The following is a 26,520-nucleotide window of genomic DNA, read 5'->3' on the forward strand; positions in this document are numbered from 1 at the left end:
TATAACAGCTAAAACCATAAAAATTTTAGATGAAAACATAGGGGTAAATCTTCATGACCTCAAACCAGGCAAAGGATTCTTAGATATGATACCAAAGGTGTTCCTGTCATGGTTCAGTGATAACGAACCTGACTAGGATCCATGAAGATGCAGGTTCGATCCCTGGCCTTACTCAGTGGGTTAAGGATACAGCATTGCCATGAGCTGTGGTGCAGGTTGCACACATGGCTCAGATCTTGCATTGCTGTGGCTGTGGTGGAGGCCGGCAGCTACAGCTCCCATCTGACCCCGAGCCTAGGAACTTCCATATGCCACAGGTGTGGCCCTAAAAAGCAAAAAAAAAAAAAAAAAGATATGACACCAAAAGTGCCAAGAGGAGTTCCCACTGTGATATACTGGGTTAAGAATCCAACTGCAGTGGCTCAGGTTGCTGTCAAGGTGCGGGTTCAATCTCTGGCCTGGCACAGTGGGTTAAAGGATCTCGTGTTGCCGCAGCTGTGGTGCAGGTCACAGCTCTAGCTGGGACTCAATCCCTAAACCAGATTCCATATGCTGTGGGTATGGCCATAAATTTTTTTTTTTAAGTGCCAACGACAACAACAAAATAGATAAATTGGACTTCTTCGAAGTTAAAAACATCCGTGGTTCAAAGGACACTATCAACAAAGACAACCCACAAAATGGGAGAAGACATTTGCAAATCACATATTTGATAAGGTACTTGTATGCTGTATACAAAGAACTCTTAAATTCAGAAGTAAAAAACAGATAACCCAATTTAAAATGGCAAAAGGTGGAGTTTCTGCTGTGGCACAATGGGTTAAAGATCCAGCATTGTCTCTGCAATGGTGCAGTTTCAATCCCGGGCCTGGCACAGTGGGGTTAAGGATCCAGCATTGCTGCAGCTGTGTGGCACAGGTTGCAGCTAAGGCTTGGATTCGATCCCTGGTCAAGGAACTTCCATACGCCGAGTCCAACAAAAAAAAAAAAAAAAAAATGGGCAAAAGGTCTAAATAGTTTCTCTAAAGCTGAGCTACAAATGAAAAGAAGCTCAACATCATTAGCCAATGGGGAAACACAAATCAAAACCAAAATAGGATACCACTTCATACCTAGATCCAAAACGACAATGAGAAGTGCTGACAAGAATGTAGAGAAACTGTAACCTCATACACTGCTGGCAGGAACATAAAACAGAGCAGCTGCTTTTCAAAAACAGGCAGGCAGTTCCTCAAACAAAGGTAAGAGTTACATATGACCCAGAATGCTACTCCTAGGTACAAATTTAAAAGAAATAAAAAACATTTACATACTGCAAACCTGGACACAAATTTTTACAGCAGCATTATTCAAAAAAGCCAAAAGGTGGTAACAATTCAAACGTCTATCAACTAATAATGTGGTATATCCATACAATAGAATATTATTTGACATAAAAAAGAAGTCAAGCACTGATAACATGCTACAACATAAATTTTTTTTCTTTTTAGGGCCACACCCTCGGCTTAGAAGTTCCCAGGCTAAAGGCTGAATCGGAGCTTCAACTGCTGGCCTGCCACAGCCACAGCAATGACAGATCCAAGCTGCACCTTCGACCTAAGCCAAAGCTTGCAGCAATGCCAGATCCTTAACTTGGTGAGCCACTATACAATAGGGAACTCTACAATAATATTTTGCTAAGTAAAAGAAGCTAGTCACAACAGATCACATATCAAATGATTCCACTCATATGAAAATCCCTAATAGGGAAATCTAAACCAGACATAAAGTATAGCAGTAGTTGCTTAGGGAAGGAGTGGGGGGTCATGGGAGTGATAGCTAAAGGGCATGGGGTTTCTTTTTGAGGTGGTAAAAATATTCTAAGACTCAAAAATAAACAAAAACAGAGTTCCCGTCGTGGCTCAGTGGTTAATGCATCCAACTAGGAACCATGAGGTTGTGGGTTCAATTGCTGGCCTCATCATTGGGTGAAGGATCAGGCGATGCCGTAAGCTGTGATGTACGTTGCAGACGTGGCTCGGATCCAGTGTTGCTGTGGCTCTGGCATAGGTGGGCGGCTACAGCTCATCAGTTAGACCCCTAGCCTAGGAACCTCCATATGCCTAGAAAAGACAAAAAAAAAAAACAACAAAAAAACTCTAAGACTGTGTTGATGGTTGTGTATATCTGTGAATATTCTAAAAACCAATGAGGAGTTCCCGTCATGGCGCAGTGGTTGGCGAATCCGACTAGGAACCATGAGGTTGCGGGTTCGGTCCCTGCCCTTGCTCAGTGGGTTAACAATCCGGCGTTGCCCTGAGCTGTGGTGTGGGTTGCAGACGCGGCTCGGATCCCGCGTTGCTGTGGCTCTGGCGTCGGCCGGTGGCTACAGCTCCGATTCGACCCCTAGCCTGGGAACCTCCATATGCCGCGGGAGCGGCCCAAAGAAATAGCAAAAAAAAAAAAAGAAAAAAAAAGATAAAAACCATGAATTGTATGATATATGACTTATATCTCAATAAAGCTGTTTAAAAAAAAAGTTAGTAAGCTTAGAGTCAGAAATAATTTACATTCCTAATGGAGTACATTAAGTATTCCTTGCACTCTATCCTAAAGCACAATTTTTAAATTAATCAACAAAATATACTAGAGCACTTCATTGTGAGATACTTGTGAAACTGCAAAGAAAAAAAAGTAAAACTAGGGACAAGAAATAAAATCAAATCATGTACTCCCAGTGACATAAATCAACACGGGACTTATTCCTATGATGATATAATAGCACTCCATGATGTTTTAACTGAAGAAAAAGTTTATTTATATAAGAATTCTACAATAACTTAAATTGACTCATTGCACAAATTTTTAAATATTCTGTTTGTGACTTATCTTTAGTGTAAGCATTATGAAGCATTCTTCCTATTTGAACAGTAATAAAATCATATACTGTATTTTAATTATCCACTTTACCCACCAACTAGCTCTCTCTCTCTCTCTCTCTTTTTTGTTTTTTTTTTTTTTTTTTTGGTCTTTTTAGGCTGCACCCATGGCATATGGAAGCTCCCAGGCTAAGGGTCAAATCCGAGCTGTAGCTGACGGCCTACACCACCGCCATAGCAATGCCAGATCCAAGCAGCATCTATGACCTACGCTGCAACTCATGGCAACACTGCATCCTTAACCCAATGAGCAAGGCCAGGGATCGAACCGGAGTCCTCATGGATACTAGTTGGGTTCATTACCACTGAGCCACAAGGGAACTCCTATCCCTCATTTTCAAAAGGAAATAGTAAGTGTGATGAATACAGACAAGAGAGAACTGAAGAACCTATTTTTTATTAGCAATTACTGGTAATGACATAAACTGTAAAGTGTCCATAACAGTGGTGTACACGGTAGTGTTTGAAATAGCAATGCAAGAGGCACAAGGGTCCTTGTGGTTCTCTGGGCATGTGTGTCTAACCAAAAGAAAAAAAGGATTAAGAATCATTTAATCTTCCCTTTCCTCTTCTGAAGCACAGCATCCCAAATTATTATGAAATCATTAATTAACTTCAACTAGCAGCAATAAATGACATACATTCACTGTTATAAAACAGCTTATTGTCTACTAAGGAAGCTAACCAAAGGCTTGTACACAGACAATGTTATCTTTCAAAAATGTCACTATCAGAGTTCCCACTGTGGCGCAATAGGATAAGCAGCAGCATCTTGGGAAGAGCTGGGATGCAGGTTCAATCCCCAGCCTGGCACAGTGGGTTAAGGATATGGCACTGCCACAGCTGCAGCTTAGGCCACAACTGTAGCTTGGATCTGATCCCTGGCCCAGGAACTCCATATGCCTCGGGATGGCCACGAAAAGAAGGGGGAAAAAAAGTCACTATCATTAAAAAACAAACAAAAAAGGCAGAAAAAACTTAGTTAAAGGAGGATAAAAAAAGTATGACTAAATTCAATGTATGATCTTTGATTTGTCCCTGAATAGCGAAACTAAGTAAAACCAAGCAAAACCAAATAAAAGACATTACTGACACAAAGGCAGAAACTGAATATGGACTACATGTTAGATAACTAAGTTCCGGTATATTATTACCAGCCCCTCAGATGTAAATTTTCACATTTACTGCATCTTTATACTAACAACCTTTATAAATTTTGAACGATTTCATATTCAGCTTTAGAGAAGTCCTACACATTTCAGGGGTTAAGGAGCAGTCAGTTCCAAGGGAAATTTAATGGTCATCTCTGCCAATGCCTTACAACATTCATCTGTTCCAAACATTTATACATTAGTTTTCCTGCCCAGGATTTCCACACAAAGTTGGAGTTTCCATTTCTCGTGGCTTTTAACAGCCACAATCCAAAGTCAAGTGGCTCACTTCTGTCCTAAATTCTGAACTGGTGGGCAGTTTTACCAGTCCACTAGTTCACAGAAAAGTTTGCCCTTCCCAATTCCCATATTTATACAATTTCAGTTCAAGACTTTGGCCTCAATTACTATCCCCAGGAGGAAACTAAACTCAAAGGCATAAAAACTTATGGGTTTGTTAAGTTACAAAGGTTAACTCCCATTCACTACGTGACATCTTCCTATATTTGAAGTCAGAATAACCACGATTCTATTTTTTCTATTGTTCTGATACTGCTGACATTCAGGAACTACATTATTTTCATGCATTTTATTTAGCCAGTCTCTTTACTGAACTGTTACTTTCTCTTTTTATTTTTTTCTTTTTAGGGCCGCACCTGTGGCATATGGAAGTTCACAGGCTAGGGGTCAAACTGGAGCTGTAGCCTCCAGCCTACACCATAGCCACAGAGGAGCCACGCCGCACCTGTGACCTACACCATAGCTTGCAGCAATGCTGTATCCTTAACCCATTGAGCAAGGCCAGGGATTGAACCCACATCCTCATGGGTACTAGTTGGGTTCTTAACCTGCTGAGTCATGATGGGAACTCCCTGAACTGTTACTCTTTCTTTCTCTCTCTCTCTTTTTTTTTTCTTTGTCCTTTGAGGGCCGCACCTGTAGCATATGGAGGTTTCCAGGCTGGGGGGGAGGGCCCTAATCGAAGCTGTTGCTGCCGGCCTACACCAGAGTCACAAACAATGCCGGATCCTTAACCCCCCTGAGTGAGGCCAGGGATTGAACCTGCAACCTCATGGTTCCTAGTCGGATTTGTTTCCGCTGTGCCAAGACGGGAACTCCACGAACTATTATTCTTTCTAATCATCTCTCAGTTTGTTCCTTTTTGACTTCATTGTGTAGATATAAATCATAGAATTTGTAAATAATAAACGTATATATTCCTTTCAACAACTTGTATCTCTTATTTGTTTCACTTTTTACTGCTTTGAATAAAACAACATAAATAATGACCATAAAGAACACTTTTTCTTTTTTGTGTGTTTTTGGCCTCACCAGAGGCACAAAGAAGTTCCTGGGTCAGGGATCAAACCTGTGCCACAGCAATGACTGAAGGCACATCAGTCTCAATGTCAGATCCTTTTACCACTACGCCACCAGGGAACACCAAAGAACACTGTTTTGTTCTTTTTCAAGGTAATTCTTCTACTATTTTACAATTAAAACCTGTATTAAGACTGCAAAGAGCCAAAACAATCTTCTAAAAGAATAAAATTGGGTTTCTCAATTCCTGATTTTAAAACTTGAGCTGCAGTAATCAAAGCAGTATAACTGGGAGTTCCTGTTGTGGCACAGATGAAACAAATCTGACTAGTATCCGTGAGGATGCGGGTTTGATCCCTGGCCTCGATCATTTGGGTTAAGGATCTGGCATTGCTGTGAACTGTTGTGTAGGTTGCAGAAAAGGCTCAGATTCCATGTTGCTGTGGCTGTGGCATACACCAGCAGCTGTAGCTCTGATTCAACCCCTGGCCTGGGAACCTCCATGTGCCATTGGCACGGCCCTAAAAACAAACAAAAAAAAGTTTTTTATTTAAAAAAAAAACAAAAACAAAAACCGTCATAAAGATAGACACACAGACAAATGGAATAGAATATAAAGTCCAGAAATAAACCCTCACATACATGGCGAAAAAGTATTTTCTTTCCTTTGTTGATTTTCAGAGTGCCAAGACCACTCGACAGAGAAAGAACAGTCTTTTCAACAACTTTTGGAAAAACTGGATATCCACAAGCCAGAAAGAAGCTGGACCATTACCTTACAAAAATTCATTCAAAATGGGATGACACCAAAAGCACAGGCAACCAAACCAAACCAAACAAAAAAACAGATAAAGTGGACTACATCAAAATTTAAAACCTCAGAGTTCCCGTTGTGGCTCAGTGGTTAACGAATCTGATTAAGAACCATGAGGTTGCGGGTTCCATCCCTGGCCTTGCTCAGTGGGTTAAGGATCCGGCGTTGCCGTGAGCTGTGGTGTAGGTCACAGACGCAGCTTGGACCCCATGTTACTTTGGCTGTGGCGTAGGCCAGCAGCTACAGCTCCGATTTGACCTCTAGCCTGGGAACTTTCATGTGCCGCGGGAGCGGCCCAAGAAATGGCAAAAAGACAAAAAAAAAAAAAAAAAATTAAAACCTCTGTGTAAAGGACATAGCCAATAGAGTAAAAAAGGCACTCCACAAAATGGGAGAAAATATTTGCAAATGTGTCTTATGATAAGGGGTTATACTTGGAATATACAATGAATTCCTAAAAATTAACAAAAGCTAAATAAACAACCTGATTAAAAATTGGGCCAAGGGAGTTTTCCTGGTGGCTCAGCAGGTTAAGGATCTAGCACTGTCATTTCCACATGCCTCTTGTGCAAACCCCCCCCCCGAAAAAGAAGATGGTAAATTTGATGTGATGTATATTTTACCACAATTAAAACTTTTTTCAAAAACTACACTGTTGGGAGTTCCCATTGTGGCACAGTGAAAACAAATCCGACCCACTATCCATGAGGAGGCGGGTTCAATCCCTGGTCTTGCACAGTGGGTCAGGGATCTGGAACTGCCATGAGCTGTGATGTAGGTCACAAGACGTGGCTTGGATCCCACGGTGCTGTGGCTGTGGCCAGCAGCTGTAGCTCTGATTAGATCCCTAGCCTGGGAACTTCCATATGACACAGGTGAGGCCCTAAAAACAGGAAAAAAACCCAAAAAACCCATTTTTACTTTTTATATTTTTAAGATTTTTATTTTTTCTACTACAGTTGATTTACAATGTTCTGTCAATTTCTTCTGTATAGCAATAGTGACCCAGTCATACATATGTATGTATATATATATATACATATATTCTTTTTCTTACATTATCTTCCATCATGCTATATCACAAGTAACTAGATACAGTTCCCTGTGCTATACAGCAGATTGTTATTTTTAAATTACAAAGTTGAGAGAGCTATTGCTGTCTAATCAAATGCTTTTCTTTCTTTCTTTTTTTTTTTTTTTTTTGTCTTTTTGGGCGGAACCCGTGGCATATGGAGCTTCCCAGGCTAGGGGTCTAATCGGAGCTACAGCTGCCAGCCTATGCCACAGCCACAGCAACATGAAATCCAAGCCGTGTCTGCAACCTGCACCAAAGCTCACGGCAACACCGGATCCTTAACCCACTGAGAGGCCAGGGATCGAACCCAAGCCTCCACAGCTACCCAAACCAGAGCAGTAGGATTCTTAAACCACTGTGCCACAGCAGGAACTCCAATTAAATGCTTTTTTTTTTTTTTTTTTTAAGTTGGAGGGTTTTTTGGTCTTTTTTTTGGGCTGTACCCAAGGCATATGGAAGTTCCCAAACTAGGGGAAAAACTGGAGCTGCAGCTGTTGGCTCATGCCACAGCCACTGCAACGCCAGATCTGAGCCGAATCTGCGACCTAAACCACAGCTCACAGCAAATGCCAGATCCTTAACCCACTGAGCAAGGTCATGGATCGAACCCACCTCCTCAGAGATACTAGTTGGGTTCGTTACCGCTGAGCCACAACAGGAACTCCCTAAAAGTTTTTATTTATTTGCAATTGTAGTAACAGCCCACATTTACACAACACTTCTATGGCCTGGGCATTCTGCACTTCTATGGCCTGCACATTTGATTCTCACAATTGATAAAAACAGACCCACACAAGTAGGCCCAATGGATTTTTGACAAAAGTGCAAAAGCAATTCAATGGTCTTTTCAACAAACGGTGCAGCAATTACATATCCACAGGCAAAATATGAAACTCGACTTAAGCTTTATACCTTGTTTTACAAAGTAACTCAAACCAGATCAAGAACTTAAATGTAAAACACAAAACAAAAACACTTTAAGAAAAAAAAGAAGGGAGAAAAACTTCAGAACCCAGGACTAGATGAAGAGCTCTTAAATATGATATCCAAAGCTTGATCCATAAAAGGAAAAACTAATAAGTGGAACTTCATCAAAATTAAAAACTTACTCTACAAAAGACTCTATAGGAGTTCCCGTCGTGGCGCAGTGGTTAACGAATCTGACTAGGAACCATGAGGTTGCAGGTTCGGTCCCTGCCCTTGCTTAGTGCGTTAACGATCCAGCATTGCCGTGAGCTGTGGTGTATGCTGCAGACTCGGCTCGGATCCCGCGTTGCTGTAGCTCTGGCATAGGCTGGCGGCTACAGCTCCAATTCGACCCCTAGCCTGGGAACCTCCATATGCCGAGGGAGCGGCCCAAGAAAGAGCAAAAAGACAAAACAAAAAACAAAAAAAAAACCCTATAAATAGGATGAAGAGACAAATCAGGGACTAGAAGAAAATATTTGCAAACCACATATCTGACAAAGGACTTGAAACTAGACTATCCAAAGAACTCAAAACTCAACAGGCTCTTTTTTTAATCCAATTAGAAACTGGCAAAAGAGGTGAACTGACATTTCTCTGAAGAGAGTATAAAAATGGCTAATAAGCATAAGAAAAGATGTTCAACATCATTAGCCATTAGGGCAATACAGATTCAAACCAAAGTAAGATTTCATTACACATCTATCAGAATGTTTTAAAAAAAAGTGTCCCCGTCGTGCCTCAGCAGAAATGAATCTGACTAGTATCCATGAGGACGCAGGTTCGATTCCTGACCTCACAGAGTGATCCGGCATTGCAGTGGCTGTGGTGTAGCCAGCAGCTGTAGCTCCAATTCAACCCCTAGCCTGGGAACCTCTATATGCCATGGGTGTAGGCCTAAAAAAGACAAAAAAAAAAAAAAAAAAAAGTTAAAAAAAATTAGTGACAAGACTAAGTGCTGACAAGTTACATTAAAAAAATGGAATCGTTCATACACTGCTGGTGAGAACATTAAAAACATACTGCCAAATAGGAAAATAGTTTGACAGTTTTCTTTTATCATATGACCCAGCAATTATACTATTGCACATTTGTTCCAGAAAAATAATGTTCATGCAAAAAACTGCACCCAAATGTTCACAGTTGCTTTATTCATGATAACCAAAAGCTGCAAACAAACCAATTAGCCTTCAAATTGTGGTGTATCCATACCATGGAATATTACTCAGCAATAGAGAGGGATGAACTACTTACATATGTTTTGACTTGGAAAGACTTTAAGGAAATTATGCCAAGTGAAAAAAGCTAATCCCGGAGTTCCTGTCGTGGCTCAGAAGTTAACAAACCCAACCAGTATCCATGAGGATGCGGGTTCAATCCCTGGCCTCGCTCAGTGGGTCAAGGATCTGGAGTTGCCATGAGCTGTGGTGTAGGTTGCAGGCACAGCTCAGATCCTGTGTTGCTGTGGCTACAGCGTAGGCCGACAGCTACAGCTTGGATTCAACCCCTAGCCGGGGAACCTCCATATGCCATGGGTACAGCCCTAAAAAGACAAAAAAGAAGACGAAGAAAAGAAAAGAAAAAAGCTAATCTCAAAAGATTATATACTGTATGTTTTTTCTTTTTTGTTGTTATTTTGTTTTGTTTTGTTTTTTTGCTTTTTAGAGCCGCACTTACGGCATATGGAAGTTCCCTGACTAGTGGTGGAATTGGAGCTGCAGCTGCCAGTCTATGCCATAGCCTCAGCAACATAGGATCTGAGCTTCATCTGTGACCTACACCACAGCTCGTGCCAATGCTGGATCCTAACCCACCGAGCAAGGCCAGGGATCAAACCTGTATCCTCGTGGATACTAGTTGGGTTCATTACCTCTGAGCCACAATGGGAACTCCTACTGTATGATTTTTTATATATGTAAAATACACATGTTTCTTGAAATGATGACGTTATAGAGGTTAAAAACAGATTTGTACTTGTTAGGTGTTAGGGTTTTTGGGGGGGTGGCTACAAAGGAGCAGCAGGAGTCTTGCAATGGAGCTGTTCTGCATCTTGACTGTGGTGGTGGATACAAGAAGCTACGCAAGCAATAAAATTGCATTGAAATACGTACACACACAAATGATGCATGTATAACATGAAATCTGAATGAGTTCTGTGGATTTCAATGTCAATTTCCTGGTTTTAATACTGTACAATAATTATATGAGGTGCTCACACTGGGAGAAAAGGGGTGCCTGAAACCCCTCTGTACGTTTTTTTGCAACTTCCTTTGAATCTATAGTTATTTCTAAATCTTTTATGTTATTTAGTTTTTTATTATTTATATGTACTATATACCTATTTGCTGTAGTTAATAATAATAATGGTAAATAATCCTTAGGTAGTGCTAGTTAACATGGGCCAGATATTCTATATTAGCACATTTAATCCTCCTTACAACTTGTTATGGACTTAAGTTGAGCTGTATCTTCCTCAAATTTATATGTTGAAGCCCTAATCCCCAAGACCTCAGAAAGTATCTGGATACAGGGCCTTTGAAGAAGTAATTAAGTTAAAATGGGTCATTAGTGCGGACCCTAATCCAATATGACTGATGTCTTTATACAGTGGAAATTGGGACACAGAAACACCACACACACATGCATAGAGAAAAGACCATACAAGGACATAACCAGAAGGTGGCTCTTCTGCAAGTTAAGGAGAGAAAGCCTTAAAAGAAACCTAACGACATCCTGATCTTGAACTTCTAGCTTCCAGAAATGTAAGAAATGTAAGAAAATAAATTTCTGTTGTTTAAGCCACTGAATCTGTGTTATGCTAGCCCTAGCAAACTAATGACATATGGAGGTTCCCAGGCTAGGGGTTGAACCAGAGCTGTAGCTGTAGCTGTAGCTGCCGGCCTACACCATAGCCACAGAAACGCAGGATCCGAGAGGGGTCTGTGACCTACACCACAGCTCACAGCAACACCAAATCCTCAATCCACTGAGCAAGGCCAGGATCAAACCTGCATCCTTATGGATGCTAGTCAGACTCGTTAACTGCTGAGCCACGTCGGGAACTCCAGGCTAATTTTAAACGAATGACTTTGTGTTTTGGCAAGCAAGTAAAATATTACAGTACACTGTCAAGAAAATCCTCAGCTAGGAGTTCCCGTCGTGGCTCAGTGGTTAACGAATCCCATTAGGAACCATGAGGTTGCAGGTTCAATCCCTGGCCTCGTTCAGTGGGTTAAGGATCTGCATTGCCGTGAGCTGTGGCGTAGGTTGCAGATGCAGCTCGGATCTGGCATTGCTGTGGCTGTGGCCTAGGCCAGCAGCAACAGCTCTGATTCGACCCCTAGCCTGGGAACCTCCACATGCCAGGGGTGCAGCCCTAGAAAAGACAGAAAGCCAAAAAAAAAAAAAAAAAAAAAAAGACAAGAAAAAAGAAAATCCTCAGCTAATATCAATGATTTTTAGTAGTATGTCAACCATGCAAAATCCTAACCATGTAATATAGTAACATTTATTTCCAGGCAAACAAGCCCAATAATAAGAACAACAAGAAATCCTTTAACTGTCTTTTTTCCTGAACAACCTGCCTATGAAAACATATATATTCACTCAAGATCGGGCACATATAACCATAAAGACAGATAATAACATGCTGGCAAGGATATGGAGAAAGTTTAAACCTCATACACTGTTGGTGGAGAGGTAAGATGGTGCCGCCATTTTGGAAAAGTCTGGCAGTTCCTCAAATGGTTAAACTAATGACTGAAAAACAGAGAGATCCTTATAATAGGATCCTGTTATAATAGGTCCAGCCTTTAACGGACTCTCTCTTAACCATAAGACTCAACAACTCCACTCCTAGGAATAATATACCCAAGAGAAATAAAAACATAGATGCATACAAAAATATGCAAAGGAATGTTAACGGCACATTATTTGTAATACTTCAAAATGGAAATCACCCCAATGCCTATCAACTCAAAGAATGAATAAACAAAATGCAGCATATCCATACAATGGAATATTATTTGCCAATAAAAATAAAGTTCTGGTACATGAATGAACCTTAAAAAATGATGCTAAGTGAAAGAAGCCCGTCATAGAGGACCACATATTCTGTGATTCCATTTATAGGAAAAGTTCAGAATAGGCAAAATCAATAGAGACAAAAAGTAGACAAATAGGTGCCTAGAACTGAAAGAGATAGGGGTTTTTAGGGTGACAGCTAAGGGGTAAGGGTTTGTTTTTTTGATGTGATGAAAATGTACAAAATTGACTGTGGTAATGGTTTCACAATTCTATAGATATACTTGGAGCCAATGAATTGTATAACATATGAGTTATACACACATAGCCATACACATATGTATGTGTGTGTGTATACATATATATGTGTGTGTGTGTGTGTGTGTGTGTAAAAATACATATATTTTTTTGGCTGCCGCAGAGCACATGGAGTTCCCAGTCCAGAGATCAGATCCAAGCCACAGCTGTGACCTATACCACAGCTGCCACAACACCACAACCTCAAACCACTGTGCTAGGCCAGGGATCAAACCAGCATTCCAGCACTCCAGAGATGACGACAATCCTGTTGTGTGCCACAGTGGAAATTCCTAAATTGTATGCGTTAACTGAGTAAACTCTATGTTTTGTGAATTATGTATCAATAAAACTGTCTAAAAAAAAAAAAAAAATCCACAACAATCCAGTGCAATTTTGCTTAATACGAGAAGTACTTAGGGAGTTCCTGTCATGGTGCAGCAGAAACGAATCCGACTAGTATCCGTGAGGATGCAGGTTCAATCCCTGGCCTCACTCACTGGATCAGGGATGGGGCACTGCCATGAGCTGTGGTGTAGATCACAGATGCGGCTCAGATCCCGAGTTGCTGTGGCTGTGGTGTAGGCCAGCAGCTGTAGCACTTATATGATCCCTAGCCTGGGAACTTCCATATGCCACAAGTGAGGCCCTTAAAAAAAAAAAAAAAAAAAAAAAAAGGAAAATAAGTACTTAAAATCATGGGCCTGGACTGCTATTTTGGTGGATACAGAAAAGCGTCAAACATAATCCAGCCCTCCAGAGCTTCTTGATCATCTATGGAAAAGATTAGGTTACTGTTTTCACCCTCTTATTTTCTTTTTTTTTTTTTCTTTTTTTTTAGGGCCACACCTGGGGCATATGAAAGTTTCCAGGCTAGGAGTTGAGTCAGAGGTGCAGCTGTCACAGCTCATGGCAATGATGGATCCTTAACTCACTCACTGAGTAGAGCCAGGGATTAAACCCAGGTTCTCATGGATACTAGTTGGGTTCGTTACCACTAAGCCACAATGGGAACTCCTATATATCTTATTATAAAGCTTACAATTTAGCCTTTAACCTTACTCTTTATGCTAAAAAAAAATTTTTTTTTATTGATTTAAAACTATAAATCAATATTTACAGACTGAAAAGGGAAGAAGCTCTGTACAAAATCCCGGGGCATTAGCGTTCCCGTCGTAGCACAGTGGTTAACGAATCCGATTAGGAACCACGAGGTTGCAGGTTCGACCCCTGGCCTTGCTCAGTAGGTTAAGGATCTGGCGTTGCCGTGAGCTGTGGTGTGGGTCAAAGACTCAGCTCGGATTCCGAGTTGCTGTGGCTCTGGTGTAGGCTGGCGGCTACAGCTCCGATTGGACCCCTAGCCTGGGAACCTCCACATGCCGTGGGAGTGGCCCAAGAAAATGGCAAAAAGATTAAAAAAAAAAAAAAAAAATCCTGGGGCATAGTCATAGTAAAGTTAACACAAAAGAAATGGTCATAAGAACAAAATAAAAAGATCAACATAATCCATAATGAAAATATCCAAGAGGTACATAACCTTACTGTGGGTATGATCCTCAGCCTAGCACACCAGGTAAAGGATTCAGCATTGCTGCAGCGTCCGTGTGGGTCAAAGCTGTGGCTCAGATTCAATCCCTGGCCAGGGAACTTCCCTATGCTGCAGGTGGGGCAATAAAATTTAAAAAAACAAACAAAAAAAGCAAGTTTGATAACCGATAAGTTTAAGGTTCCTGGCATTTGCTGTTTTGAAGAGATCATTAATCTATAAGAAACAAACCCATTGCCATCAACTACAGGAAACTGTATTACAAAACTCCTATTGCAGAGCTCAATATATTGGTTAGTCTAAATTCCAGTTCTGCCATTTATCATATTAACCTGTCAAGGATGGTAATACATTTGGTACAACTCATGTGAAGACACTGAAGCTAGGCTCCTGTTACTCATGCCCCTAAAGCACATTATTTCCCAAGGCACATGGCTCATGGTTCACAGTTAAACTAACACTGAAATTTAAATAAACTGTGACTTCGATTAAAGTGTATTACAACAAACCACTTTAAAACCAGTGTCTTGACATTATCAGCTGTGAGGAGTATCATAAATTATATCACTAAACAGTTTGTTTTTCCTTCTGAGTGATTTACTTTTGAAAAAAAATAAAAAATAGATTCCAACTTAGCACTATAAAATTAATCTCACTTACTTGCATTTCCTGAATGGGAAAGAATGGGATGGCCCGGGGTGTGACCAAGAGAAAAAAGACTGAGAACAGCTGGTACCGACACTTTAAAGTCAGATTGGTGTAGGACTCAATCACTGAACCACTGTATGAAACTACGCAAATCACTTAAGCTCTATGAGCTCTGGTCTTCTCATCTGTGATAAAAAAAGGAAAAACCACCCACCTTAGGGATATTGCAAGGATTACATAAAACAATATTATATAATTGGAGTTCCCGTCATGGCACAGTGGAAACAAATCTGACTAGGATCCATGAGGACACAGGTTTGATCCCTGGCCTTGCTCAGTGGGTTGAGGATCCAGAGTTGCCATGGGCTGTGGTGAAGGCAGCTGCAGTTCTGATTGAGCCCTAGCCTGAGAACCTCCATGTGCCATGGGTGCGGCCCTAAAAAGACAATCAATCAATCAAAGTCAGCAACTAATTTTTTAAAAATTAATAATAATAATAATATTATATAATGGGAAGGTGGGTAAAATAGTGCCAGAAATAAATTTGGTGCTCAATGGGAAGATAGGAATGAACCACCCTTAACGTGAAACCAATCAAGTCAATCAGTTTTAATCACCCTATAAAATGTCAGGAATACAGTCTGTTCCACATAGAGGCCACACTTTGAACCATTCATCTAAGTCAAAAATGTTAAACTAAGGCTGGGAACTCAGCACTCTAAATTTATTTCTTCCTTCAATCTCCACTAGATTATAAACTCCATGAGGGAAGAGATAATCTTCTATTCACTACTATATACTATATCCCTAGCACAGTATCTATTACATAATAGGTGTGCTCATTAATGAAATGGGAATACAACAATACTTTTTTTTTGGGGGGGGGCAGCACCTGAGGCATAGGGAAGTCCAGGCCAGGGGTTGAACTGGAGTTTCAGCTGTCGACCTACACCACAGCCACAGCATCACCACATCCGAGCCGAGTCTGTGACCTACACCACAGCTCACGGCAACACCAGATCCTTAACCCATTGAGAGTCACAGCAAGGCGGGATCTGAGCCGTGTCTGCAACCTACACCACAGCTCACGGCAATGCTGGATCCTTAACCCACTGAGCGAGGCCAGGGATCGAACCCGCACCTCATGGTTCCTAGTCGGATTCGTTAACCACTGAGCCATGACAGGAACTCTGAGAAAATATTTTTTAAATATTCCATTTTATCTTCCCTAAGGGATCATTAGCTATTATTTCTGTTTTATTACTTTCCTAGTGGTGTGCATATTTAACTTATCATAGCCTCCAAATAATCTGAATATTATCTGAAATCAAAAGCACAGACCAGATGGAAGCCTAAGAGCAGGTCCAAAGGGGGCCCCTGAGGCTGAAAGGTGTGGCAGAGCTCAGAGTGACCAAGCGGAAGAAAAAAAAAAAAAACAAGGACAAAGACAAGGTGAAAGTCCTGGAAGCCATGGGTATGAGTGAAAAGAACAAAGAGGAGAAGCAGTGCGGGAACAAAGAGGAGAAGCAGTGCGGCCTGGACAAGCAGACCCTGGCCCAGGCAGCCTTCGAAAAGATGCAGGAGAAATGGCAAATGGAAAGGATCCTGAAGAAAGCATCCAAAACCCACAGGCAGAGAGTAGAGGACTTCAACAGACACCAGGATACTCTCATGGAGCCCTATGACATTCCCCACATCAGCTGGATTAAGGAACCTTCCTGCCGGGGATATCGAGTGGCATCAAAGGGAAGAAGAAGGCAGAGTGGGGGTTACGTTTGTGCCTTTGGTATTTTCTGGAAATAATATATTATGCACACACTTGCGTTCTCTGCCGAGACAGTGCTTTTCAAAGCAGTGTGCCCTCATTCTAGAACTTAAGTCAGACTGTCCTTTAAAAAACAAAATAAAATAAAATAAAATAAATGACAAAAATAACATAGACCAGATATTAGAAATTCATTGTAATCCAAGGTTTGTTATTAACAGCAGAATCCCATTATAGTGGGGGAAAAAACTGTAACTGCAATGTATACATCTAAGGATAACCTGACCCCCTTGCTGTACAGTGGGAAAATAAAAAAATAAAAAAAATAAAAAAAAAAAAGAATCCCATTATAGCAAATGTCTCTGTAAAAAGTTCTGTAAGGACAGCCCATAACAAAAATTTTGTTCTAGGAGTTTCCATCATGGCTCAGTGGTAATGAACTCAACTTGTATCCATGAAGACTCAGCTGCAATCCTTGGCCTCACTCAGTGGGTTAAGGACCCAGCGTTGCCATGAGTTGTGGTGTAGGTTGCAGATGAGGCTCTGATCTCATGTTGTGGCTGTGGCATAGGCCGGCAGCGACAGCTCCAATTCAGCCCCTAGCTGGGGAACCGCCATATGCCACAGGTGCAGCCCTAAAAAGCAAAAACGGAACAAAACAAAAAAAATGGCCTCCCAGGGAATGAAGGGAAAAATATTACATTTAGTCCATTCTCCTACACAATAACTTTCCAAAAAACATCTGTAATAATTACTTACATGCTTATGCTCAAATACTTCCGTAAAAGAGAAATGCCAGACAAAGCAACATGTTCTAATTTGAAACAACTAAACGCCAGACAATGGTTTTTAACCCTATCTTGAATCACAGAACTTTTTAAAGAATGTAATGAAAACTGTGGCCCTTGTCCCCAGAAAAAGACAGAGCCATACATACATACATACAAATTTTTACCTATGATTTTACAGGGTTCAAGAACCCTAGCATTGGAGTTCTGGTCGTGGCGCAGTGGTTAACGAATCCTACTAGGAACCATGAGGTTGCAGGTTCAGTCCCTGGCCTTGCTCCGTGGGTTAAGGATCCGGCATTGCCGTGAGCTGTGTTGTAGGTCAAAGACGTGGCTCAGATCCCTCATTGCACAGGCCCGTGGCTACAACTCCAATTAGACCCCTAGCCTGGGAACCTCCATGTGCCGCGGGAGCAGCCCTAGAAAAGGCAAAAAGACCAAAAAAAAAAAAAAAAAAAAAAAACTCTAGCATCTGCCCAAGGACTCCCTTAACTAACTCCCTTAATGTACTTAACCATGGGGAAATAAATGTTCTCATTCATTGATGGAGGAATATAATTATATTCCTCTTTTCTGTTGAGACGAATGTGGCTCTAACTACCAAAATGACAAATGCTCATATCCTTTGACCCAGCAATTCCACTTCTATGGATATTATCCAGTAAACCTATGTAAACAAAGGTGAAATGACATTATATATAAGGCTATTTACTAAGCACTACTTATATCAATAAAACGTTGTCCATCTAAGTGTACATTGACAAGAAATTGGTTAAATTATGGTTCAGCTATAGAATGGAATATTAAGCAGCCTGGGGGAGGGGGAAAGCAGAAGGAAGTTCTATATGTACTAAAATGAAATAATTTCTAAAATATTTTAAGAGTTCCTGCTGTGGCACAGTGGGTTAAGATCTGATGGTTCTGGAGTTCCTGTCGTGGCGAAGTGGTTAACAAATCCGACTAGGAACCATGAGGTTGCGGTTTCGGTCCCTGCCCTTGCTCAGTGGGCTAACGATCCGGCGTTGCCATGACCTGTGGTGTAGGATGCAGACACGGCTCGGATCCTGTGTTGCTGTGGCTCTGGCGTAGGCCGGAGGATACAGCTCCGATTCGACCCCTAACCTGGGAACCTCCATATGCTGCAGGAGAGGCCCAAGAAATGGCAAAAAGACAATAAATAAATAAATAAATAAATAAATAAATAAATAAATAAATAAATAAATAAAAAATAATTAAAAAAAAAAAGATCTGATGGTTCTGTGGCAGTGAGGGTTTGATCCCCACAGCAGCCCAGTGGGTTAAGGATCCAGCATTATTGCAGCTGTGGCATAGGTCACAGCTGCAGCTCAGATTTGATCCCTGGCTCGGGGAACTTCCATATGCCATGGGTATAGCCCCACCAACCAAAAAAAAGTTTTTAAACATGAAAAGCAAAATACACAATAATGTATATAAAATACTTGTCTCTGTATTTAAAAAAAAAAAAATTTTGCCAGAGGAGATGATGTCTGAATTTTATTTAATTTCAACACTCCCACAGGGGGACTGGGAAACAGGCCAGGAAGGGGAGTGAATTTCCCTGGATCCCAGAGCAGACCCAGGCCTGTTTCAGCTGCACATGCACACACATATATACTATATATATCATATGTGATATATATGAGATATGCACATACACATAAATAAAACACAAGAAACTGCTAATAGTTGTCTCCAGGGAAGGAAACCAGACGGATAAAAGAAAAGCATAGAAGAGAGGTTTCATTGTATATTTTTGAAATCTTTTTTTTTTTTTGGCTTTTTAGGGCCGCACCCACGGCATATGGAGGTTCGCAGGCTAGGGGTCTAATCAGAGCTGCAGCCGCCGGCCCACACCAGAGCCACAGCAATGCGGGATCCCAGCCGTGTCTACGACCTACACCACAGCTCACAGCAAAGCCGGATCCTTAATCCACTGAGGGAGGCCAGGGATTGAACCCGCCACCTAATGGTTCCTAGTCAGATTTGTTAACCACCAAGCCACAATGGGAGCTCCTATTTTTGAAATCTTTTGAATTTTGTACTACATGAATATAATATCAAATCAAAATTTATTCTTTTTTTCTTTTGGCTGCACCTCCGGCATGTGGAAGTTCCCAGGCCAAGAATTCAACCAGACCCAAGCCACTTCAGTGACAATGCCAGATCCTTAACCTGCTGGGCCACAAGATAACTCCCAAAATCAATTCTTCAAAACAAAACAAAAAAATTCTCTGTGCCTTAGACCCCAAGCAGTTTTGCTAGCCTTCAAAATCAAGCTATTCTTTGCCATCATTTTGTGACTTATTCATAATAATATTTTATCAGAATTTTTCTTAGATTGTTTAGCTACAGGGATCTTTCTGAGAAACAAAGTCTCATCCTTCCCCACACAGTCCAACCTCTGAGCATATTAATTATGCTCTCTCCTTTTAGGCTCAGAATACCTTCACATACATGTGTATTTGCACCCCTTTCTTTTAGACTCATAATACCTTCACACCTCCATATCCATCTTCAGCTATGTGCCATAGACACCTGAGTCCATGCCTGCCTAATTATAAGTGCCTGAAGAGTATGCAGTGCATCTGGTTGATTTTTTTATTTTTATTTATTTTATTTTCTGTAATACCTATACTGTATACCTGCACTGACTCAATAAAGTTACCTGCACTCAACTGCTGAAAAATTTAGGCACTAAAATTTCAATACAGCTATTACGTCTCTTTACTTCATCTTATTCAAACAATCACACAAGCACTTCAAACAGCTGTTCTTACGAAACTGATGGAATATTTTCGTGCCTTGATTCTAACTAGTCAATTGTTAATACAATGGAAATTGGTCAAGTCAGTTTTGGTTAGGTGCTAGTAGCTTCTGCCAAATGTGAACATTAAATCTGGCTGATAAAGTGAATTAATATAACATGATATATCCTGAACTAGAGGCACCTCCTGAAATCAGCTGGCTCTTCAGATTACATTTTAATTCTACGATTAATCCTTAGTATTCCTCAGGAGTCAGACAAAACAGTAATTAAATTAACACCAATTCTGGCAGCAGTTTATTTGATAAAAGTCACATATTTAGTCTTTATAAAAACAAAATTATCAGTCATATGGGTCACATCCATTACAACAGACACTATCACCTTGTTATCTTTATGCAGGCAACATTAAGTCTTCATATTTAAAACAAAATTCTAGTACAGCAAATTTGGATAGCCACTTGCTATTATCATTTTAAATTAAGCTATGATTTGGATTGGCACAACACTGTGAATCAACTACACTTTAATTAAAAAGTAATAAACTGTGTTTTGGTTAAAATAAAAGGCTGACCTATCTAACTCACCAAGTTACATAATGGCTTAGTCCTTCGACTTCTGGACCAATAATGCTATCTGCAAAAATAACTGAAATTTAGAATTCCTGTTGTGGTCTAGCAGGTTAAAAACCCATCTAGTGTCCATGAGGATGTGGATTTGATCCCTGACCTAGCTCAGTAGGTTAAGGATTCAGTGTTGCCACAAGCTTTGGGGTAGGTCACAAATGCGGCTCAGGTCTGACACGGCTGTGGCTGTGGCTTGGCTGTGGCTGTGGCATAGGCTGGCAGCTGCAGCTCTCATTCAACCTCTTGCTCGGGAACTTCCATATGCTCTGGGTGCAGCCTTAAAAAAAAAAAAACACTGCAATTTGACTGTTATTACTAGTTCTCCCATAGATGCTAACAACTTTGGGGGTTTTTTGGCTGCACTCGCCTGGCCCAAACCTGCACCACAGCCGAGACTCAAGCCACTGCAGTGACAATGCTGAATCCTCAACCTCATGTGTCACAAGAGAACACCAATGCTAACAAAATTTTTAAAACTTCTAAGGCTTTTACTAAACATGAACTAAGAGAAAAAGAATCACCATTTTCTGGCTCTGCTTTGTCAACAATATGGGATGAGAGGAGGTCAAGCTTTAACAAGAGTGAAGTTTAAAATGATCCCATCATTTCTCTTCTGCATACATACCCGAAAGAACTGAAAGCAGGGATATGAACAGATATTTGTACACCCATGTTCATAGCAGCATTATTCAAAGGATCCAAAACATAAAAGCAACCCAAGTGTTCACTGACAAATACATGGATAAATAAAATGTGGTACATATAATGGAATACTGTTCAGGCTTAAGAAGGAAGGTAATTCTGATACATACTACACTAGGATGAACCTTGAGGATATTATGCTAAATGAAATAAGCCAGTCACAGAAAGACAAACTGTATGAGTCCACTTATATGAGATTTTTAGAGTAGTCAAATTCATGGAAACAGAAAGTAGAATCGTGATTGCCAGGGACTGAGGAGAGGAGTAAATGGGGAGTTATTATTTAATGAGTACAGTTTAATTTTTGCAAGATGAAGTCTTGAGAGAGATGGTGATGATGGCTGCACAACAAAGTGAGTGTGAATACACTGAAAAATGGTTAGAACGGTAAATTTTATTTCCCTCACCTAGTTAGGATTAGGAAATAGACATCATCCTTTTATTAAGAACATTTTTAGAAAAACACTCCACCTCTATTTTCCTTGCTGCTGTGTTCAGGGCATAGTTAAGCAAAGTACTTAACTTGCTCCTTTGGTATCTGCAACCCCAAATCCCAGAAGCCTGTATACACATGATGAAGGAGTTAATAAGGAAAGAACTTTTGCAAGATTTTGTTCTAGCTTTTGTTTCTGAAGGTTTTGCATTTTATTTGGTCTTTTTTTGGGGGGGGTGTTTTTGTTTTTTTTTAAGGGCTGCACCCGAGGCATGTGGAAGTTCCCAGGCGAGTGGTCAAATTGGAGCTATAGCTGCCATCCAACAGCCACAGCAACACCAGATCCTTTAACCCACTGAGCGAGGCCAGGGATCAAACCTGCATCTTCATGGAAACTAGTCAGGTTTGTTACCACTGAGCCATGACAGGAACTCTGCGTTTTGCATTTTAATGCCACCACTTATTCTTTGATAGTACTAATACCTAAATGAATTTTTAGTTTTGTTTTCTCCTATCTCAAATACAGCTCCCTCTTTCAGTGCAGATCAAAAATAATTTTTTTTAAACTGGAAGTACCCAGAATTGAACTGACTTTCAAGTCATACAATTAGTCTTTTAACTTCTTAGAAGGTACTAGGACCAAAATTAGATTAATCCTATTTCAATATACTGTGCAGTATATGCAGTTTTTCAAAAGGGGGGGTAAGTTAAAAGAGTAAGGTATGAGTATAATGAAATCCCACTCTTAATTCTATATCCTAAATTGCATAAGAAATTACCAATTAAATTTCTAAAATTATCAAAAACAACCAAAATTCTCAGAGCAGTGACTCTGAACATTCCTCAGCACAAGGTGTATCTGTGAGGGGAATGACATTTCTTATACCTGATAACTAATGCAGTATAACTATGGTCTATTGTTAAACAGCAAAGGTAAGAGTCTATAAAACTAGAGAAAACTGTCTGAGAAGCGGGAAGAAAGCAAAGAGCCTGACTTCATCATGATGACCTCAGAAAATAGGCAAAACCAATCAACCAAATGAGAGAGCTTTTTACTCCAGATCCTTCAGACTGCTCTAATCTACAAAGGAGTGTTTCTTTCTTTCCTTCTTTCTTTCTTTTTTTGTCTTTTTGCTGCTGCTCTTGGGCTGCTCCCGCAACATATGGAGGTTCCCAGGCTAGGGGTCAAATTGGAGCTGTGGCCGCCAGCCTACGCCACAGCCACAGCAACGTGGGATCCGAGCCCCATCTGCGACCTACACCACAGCTCATGGCAACGCCGGATCCTTAACCCACTGAGCAAGGCCAGGGATGGAACCCGCAACCTCATCGTTCCTAGTTGGATTCGTTAACCACTAAGCCATGACAGGAGCTCCCAAAGGAGTCTTTCTGGGGTAGATAGACAGTAAGAGTCCAAATTATGAAACAAGATCCCCCATTAAAGTCTCTATAAAGGCAAAAAAAGCTGACCAGTGAGCAAGCAGGTGCTAGGACAAATGACCCTATAACAGAAACTCTGTGGCCCCACACTAAGCCAAAGGCTACCCTCAAATGAACCAAAAACAACAGAGAGATGTAAAGGTTAACCCTTCTGCAGGCCAAAGTCACCTACTACTCCAGGAAAACCTACCACCAAGAGAGACCTAGCAATTTGAGACCTAGATAAGGTAAAAAGGAAGAACTGACCAACCCAAATCATCTCTTGACTCAAGTTTGAAACAAATCATTGATAGGGAGTTCCTGTTGTGGTGTAGTGGGTTAAGAACCCAACTAGTATCCATGAGGATATTTTTTAAAGAAATACTTCAGGAGTTCCTATCTTGGCTCAGCAGTTAACAAATCTGACTAGAATCCATGAGGACGCAGGTTCGATCCTTGACCTTGCTCAGTGGTTAAGGATCCAGCGTTGCTGTGAGCTGTGGTGTAGGCCAACAGCTACAGCTCTGATTCAACCCTTAGCCTGGGAACCTGCATATGCCGCGAGTGGGGCCCTAAAAAGGAAAAAAAAAAAAAAAAGTAAATATTTCAATTTAATCTTTATTTAACTAAATGAAAACAGAAAATAAGAAATAACATAAATGGGGAGTTCCCTGGTGGCTCAACAGGTTAAGGACCTAGCACTGTCACAGCTGTGGCTTGGGTCACTGCTATGGTGCAGATTTGATCCCTGACCCTGGGGAATTTCTGCATGCCATGAGCACAGGCAAAAAAAAGAAAGAAAGAAAGAAAGAAAAAGAAATAACATAAATGACTAACAGCCAAGTTTAATGACAGTGCCAATACAGACCACATACAGGAAGGAAGGAAGCAGAAGAGAAGTGGAGAAATCTGGATATGGATTCCTGACCCACTATGGCACAAGAGTTCATACACACTTTATAAGTTTTAAATAATTTTATAGTACTGACTATGAACAAGAGAAGCCATTACTGCTCCAAAATCCATGAGAAGACAAAATTCAGAAAGGTTAAGATCAGCATTCAAAAAATACTATTTCTATTTGAGGGCATTTGCTCATTTTATTCTAAAGAAAAAACTTTGAAATTGAGCTCTCTGTACTTTAGGAGGCCTGGGTGTGTGGAGAGAGAAGAAAATCAAAGCCCAATGAGGGGACTTTCGGGAATCCACCTGTACTTTAAATAAAGAGCACAGGGCCACACTATCAGTAAGAACCACCTAGAAATAAATCATTCCTCATGAAAACTCAATGGATAGAATTATGCAGATGAGAAAATCTAAAGAGAAAATAAAGAAATGCAAGAAGAGGAGTTCCTGTAGTGGCTCAGTGGTTAATGAATCCAACTAGGAACCATGAGATTTCGGGTTCGATGGTTGGCCTCGCTCAGTGGGTTAAGGATCCAGCATTGTCATGAGCTGTGGTGTAGGTCGAAGACGTGGCTCATATCTGGCATTGCTGTGGCTGTGGTGTAGGCCAGCAGCTACAGCTCCGATTAGACCCCTAGCCTGGGAACCTCCATATGCCACAGGTGCAGCCCTAAAAAAAAATAGTGAACCCTAATGTAAACTATGCACTTTGAGTGATAATGTGTTAACGTAGGTTCGTTACTGTAACAAATATACCACTCTGGTGCAGTCTGTTGATAACAGGGGAAACTAAATATATGCATGGGCAGGAGGTATATGGGAAATCTCTGTACCTTCCACTCAATTTTTCTGTGGGGCTAAAACTGCTCTAAAAACTAAAATCAATTTTTTTAAGTGTATGCTTAGGTTCCCTCAAAATATTCAGATATAAATAAAGATCAGGAAAATAATAAAGAAAAAAATAATCCAATCTATGTGTATCTCTCATTCTCACATACATACAGCACAGAACATCAGAGACAGAAAAAAAATCTCAAAAGTGGGCAAAGAAAAGATACTTTCAACAGAATGGCAATAAGAATAAAAATAAAAAGGGCATAATGGAAGTGGAGAACAGTAAACAATGTATGGAAAAAAAATAATAACCAACCTAGAATTTTAAACCTAGCAAAAAAAAAAAAAAAAAAAAAACACCTTTAAAGAATAAAACCAGGGAGGCGTTCCCATTGTGGCACAGCAGAAATGAATCCACCTAGTATCCGTGAGGATATAGGATCAATCCCTGACCTCGCTCAGTGGGTTAAGGATCCAACATTGCTGTGAGCTGTGGCCTAGGCCAGCAGCTGCAGCTCCAATTATACCCTAGCCCGGGAACTTCCATATTCTAAGAGTATGGGCCTTAAAAGACAAAAAATAAAAAGAATAAAACCAGGAGTTCCCTGGTGGTGCAATGGGTTAAGGAACTGGTATTGTCACTGCTGTGGCGAGGGTTGCTACTGTGTTGAGGGTTTGATCCCTGTCCGTGGAACAAAAAGAGTAAAACCAAAACTAGACAGTAACTGGTAGACCCACACTAGGGAAATTCCAAAGACTGTATTTCAGGCAAAATAAAAAGTATTCCAGATAAGTCACAGATGTGAAAAGGAATGAAGAACAAATAAAGAGGTAAACATGTAGATTAGGCTAAACAAACATAACTGTATAAAACAGATTCAATAATGATCTGGGCACTCTTAAAAATAAAAATATATATTCATATGGTGAATACATGACTTTTTTGATTTATCAAAACCCTCAGAACTGTATAACACAGAGTAAATTTTCTTTCTTTTTTTTTTTTTTTGTCTTTTTAGGACCGCACCCACGGCATGTAGAGGCTCCCAGGCTAGGGGGTCAAATTGGAGCTGTAGCCGCCAGCCTACACCACAGCAACGTGGGAACCAGCTGCGTCTGTAACCTACACCACAGCTCATGGCAATGCGGGATCCTTAACCCACTGAGCAAGGGCAGGGATCGAACCCGCAACCTCATGGTTCCTAGTCAGATTTGTTAACCACTAAGCCACGATGGGAACTCTTTTTTTTTTTTTTTTTTCCGCTTTTTACGGTCATACCCGCAGCATATAGAGGTTCCCAGGATAGGAGTCAAATCAGAGCTACAGCTGTCAGCCTACACCACAGCCACAGTAATGCAGGATTCAAGCTGTGCCTGTGACCTACACCATAGCTCACGGAGCATTGGATCCTTAACCCACTGAGAGGCCAGAAGTCAAACCTGCAACCTCATGGTTCCTAGTTTCTGCTGTGCCACAACTGGAAGGCCAAGAGTAAATGTTAAA

General features: G+C 40.7%; 1 protein-coding gene, 1 long non-coding RNA gene and 1 pseudogene across 25 annotated transcripts in view; 2 read left to right on the top strand and 1 right to left on the bottom strand.

Annotated features, from left to right (window-relative positions):
- Positions 1-26,520, top strand: part of LOC146398066 (uncharacterized) — a 1,038,644-nt gene that overhangs the window by 647,237 nt on the left and 364,887 nt on the right. The gene's annotated exons all lie outside the window — the stretch shown is intronic.
- TLK2 (tousled like kinase 2) overlaps positions 1-26,520 on the bottom strand; it is a 142,628-nt gene that overhangs the window by 87,641 nt on the left and 28,467 nt on the right. The gene's annotated exons all lie outside the window — the stretch shown is intronic.
- Positions 16,103-21,009, top strand: LOC100737967 (protein FAM32A pseudogene; annotated as a pseudogene). The gene has a single exon (XR_014820997.1). The product of XR_014820997.1 is annotated as a protein FAM32A pseudogene (transcript).

Source organism: Sus scrofa, chromosome 12 (assembly GCF_054392235.1).
Source record: "Sus scrofa isolate SSC_HxYL_T2T_F1_AM1 chromosome 12, Sscrofa_HxYL_maternal_Yorkshire_Landrace_v2.0, whole genome shotgun sequence".
Taxonomy (NCBI): Eukaryota; Metazoa; Chordata; class Mammalia; order Artiodactyla; family Suidae; genus Sus; species Sus scrofa.